We start from the raw sequence: 3377 nt of genomic DNA, 5'->3' as shown, positions 1-3377 counted from the left end.
CGGCGGTGGAGGCGGAGGAGGAACGTTGAATATTGTCGTCGAGACAGCCGATGGGTCTTACAAAGGTAAGCTATAGTTGATTTTTTCTTTTTTTCTTTCTCGCTCTGACTATATATTGCATTCTATTCTTAGTTGATTTGGAAAGAATTCTTATCATTTAGCTTTCCATGTAAACACTGCATTTAGGAATATATTAATGGCAGTAATTATGCTCATTCCATATCTAATGAAACGGCTGTCGTGCTCTTCGTCTCCCCCACCCTCTATGTGTGTGTGTGTGTGTGTGTGTGTGTGTGTGTGTGTGTGTGTGTGTGTGTGTGTGTGTGTGTGTGTGTGTGTGTGTGTGTGTGTGTGTGCGAGCGTGTGTGTGTATGTGTGTTCTTACCTAATTGTTTCAATACGCGAGAAGTGCTGAGCTCAGGTGGTCTCGGCTGCAATATTTAAATCATCGTATAGCTTTTCAAACTGATGTACATTTTTGGCACACCCAATGTTATTTGGAAGATTGTTCCATGTTTCAATGTCGCCTATTTTTACCTTCAACTTTTTACTGTATCCTCTCGTCTTTTTTTGATATTATAAAGTCATCTTAGTCTGTCTTCACTCTTCCTGTAACATAGTTGAACATTATAATTATGTCCCCCCCCCTTTTCCTCTTTTCTTCCAAAGTTAGTAAGTCCTATTTTCTGTATTCTACCTTTCCCCATCTTGTGGATGCTTTATGAAGCCTTTGCAGTTGGTATGGAGTGCGGACTCCACACCAGTGCACCGTACTTTTAAACTAGGTGGTATGATAGTTGTTCCTCGTTACCATATATTCGTTCTCATACACGAATGCCCTCTTCACGTTGCCAATCAGCCCTAGGATTTTATGGACCTTTTCTTTTATATGATTACTAGTTGGCTTATGTTGGACCCTAAATCACTGATGAAAATCGTAAGCATAATCAGCGCCAAGACCGATCCTTGAGTGCTTCCCTCTAATGTCTTTCATGAAGGAAATCTTTCTTACATTCGATGAGTTTGTCTAGGTATTATAATTTCCATAATAGTCTTCTATGAGACACCCTATCAAATGCCCTTTTAAAGTCTTAAGTTTACACAATCCACCTCTTTCTTGCAATATTTTAGAAAATATCATAAAAGCAAAGCAGATTTGGTACACATGACCTTCCATCCCTAAAACCAAACTGCTTATTTGATATCATTTCGTGTTTTTCAAGCACTTTGTTTCCTAGTTATCCTTTCTAACGGCGTACATATTATACTGGTTAGTGAAACTACCATATAATTTACATGGGCTGTGTTTGTCTACGCTCTTATATAAGAGTGTAACGTTGGCGAGTTTCCAAGCTTTTGGTAATTTTCCTTGTTTCACTGAATTTTGGAATACAAACAGAGTAGTACATAGTTCTTCGGCTCATTCCCTCAGAACCCAGTTAGAAATCTCAACTGGTCCCTCTGCTTTAGTGTTATCTAACCCTTTTAGTAGGTATTTTATTTTATTCAATTTGGGTGCGATATTTTCGATATTCTGATTTACGCTTGTCCTGTTACTTGCCATTTCAAAGACTGGGTCCTGAACAAACACTGACGGAAATTTCTCATTAAGGATTTCACAGATTTCCTCCTCAGTTTAAACAATGTTATTGTCTTTGACGGCGCTAATTTGATCTCTATTTTCAGTTTTACTATTTACGTAAAGAAGAGATTTGTTTGATTTGTACTAGTATTGATTATATCCTTTTCTAAGTCTAATTTCGCCTCCCTCATGGTTTGGATAAGCTCAGTTTTGGGTTCGGTAAACCTTTCATGCGCTGCCTAAGATCTATGTTTTCTTAACCTTCTGCAAATGAGCTGCTTGTTTTCTTTTATTTTCTTGCATTTGTCATCAAACCATTCTGCTTCGGTTTTGAATTTTTATTATTTTTATTATTTATTTTTCTTTCTCCTCATTTTATATAGACTTCGCAAAATATTGAATATTGTATATCATGGTTCTCTCCGTCCAGGATTGTTTCCCTATTCATGCCATCAAAGAAACAGTTAAGGCTTATATACTTACCTCTCGTGTAATTTTACTTTTCCTTTCTTTCCTTACTTACGATGAGTTTTTCCTGTAGCAGACAGCATTTTAGTTTTATTTAATTACATAGTCATCTTTTCCTAGAAGAGGACAGTACTATAATCATTATGCTGTGCGCATAGTAGGTCAAGGGTATACAGTCTGCCTAACCCTTTTACCGTGGCATGATCTGTTACATTTTGGAAAAGGCAGTCCACATTTATGACCTCTAATAATTTTGCATTCCACGAGTCTGGCTGCTCTCTGGGATCGAAACTTTTCAAGTAATGTTTCTTTTTTGTGTGTGTGTATTTAGGTATAACTATTTTATCACTCATTCTTTTACGTCCTCTTACACACCTGTTCTTGTACGTTTGGTTTAAGTATATCATAAATACTTGTCTTATAATAGAGAGATGGGAAATGGGTATAGAATGAAACAGTAATATTTTTCATGCATCGTACCGCAGGTTTATTATGGCATTGTGGCAAATGCTCCCATGCAGTATAAAGACCCAGGAGAAAGAAATTGTGAAAATCATAAGTGTGGGATCAATATTATGTTTGGTTAAGCACATATATAAACACAGTAACGTGTACGCAAAGATGGAACAGACAGTCTCCCACAACAGAAAATGAATATATTCATGTGTGCATTTGTGGTATTTTTTTTTTATTTGTTTATACCTGGAGTTGTAGTAAGAACTGTAGTTGTTATTAAAATAACTGTTAATACATTGTTATTTAAAACAAAATAACATTTTATCGTTGTGGCAATTAATATAACAATTCACTGTCACCTTTGCGATTATAACGGCCACGGCATCATTGGCGCTGTGATTTTTACGACAGCTCATTAACAGGCATTTGGAATAAAGGTGTTATTTGTTAGAACTTTTGCTATCGTTTCATACTTTCCCTTTGCCTTTTAACGATGATGATGATAGAGATGATAGTGCCATTGTATTTGTTATCAGTATTATTGCAATTGGTATTGTTGTTACCGCTATTATTTATAGTTCATACTGTCGTTAATAATATTATCATAACAGCCACTTGCAATACATTATCATGATCCTATCGCTTATTAAATGGTAGAAAGTCAGCGTTGGTGATAAGATCAGAAGCAATTAATACTTCCTCGACGATTTCAGACGGAACGCCTTTTGTCGTCTCGGGACCAACAAACAGCGGTAAGATGTTTTCAGTTTTTTAGTCTAAAACTTTTTCCTCTTTTCTTTTTTCTCTCCGTTCTTGCCTTTCTTTTTTCATCTTTTTCATAATTTTCTCTATCTCGTTTTCTTCCTTTATT

At 36.0% G+C, this 3377-nt stretch overlaps 1 long non-coding RNA gene across 1 annotated transcript in view; it reads left to right on the top strand.

Annotated features, from left to right (window-relative positions):
• LOC125046795 overlaps positions 1-3377 on the top strand; it is a 4931-nt gene continuing 1554 nt past the window's right edge. The window contains exons 1-2 of the long non-coding RNA XR_007116672.1: positions 1-65; positions 3220-3258. This is a non-coding gene — a long non-coding RNA (uncharacterized LOC125046795). The remainder of the gene's footprint in view (positions 66-3219; positions 3259-3377) is intronic.

This window comes from Penaeus chinensis, chromosome 39 (assembly GCF_019202785.1).
Source record: "Penaeus chinensis breed Huanghai No. 1 chromosome 39, ASM1920278v2, whole genome shotgun sequence".
Taxonomy (NCBI): domain Eukaryota; kingdom Metazoa; phylum Arthropoda; class Malacostraca; order Decapoda; family Penaeidae; genus Penaeus; species Penaeus chinensis.
This window is presented reverse-complemented; position numbering and strand designations above follow the sequence as displayed.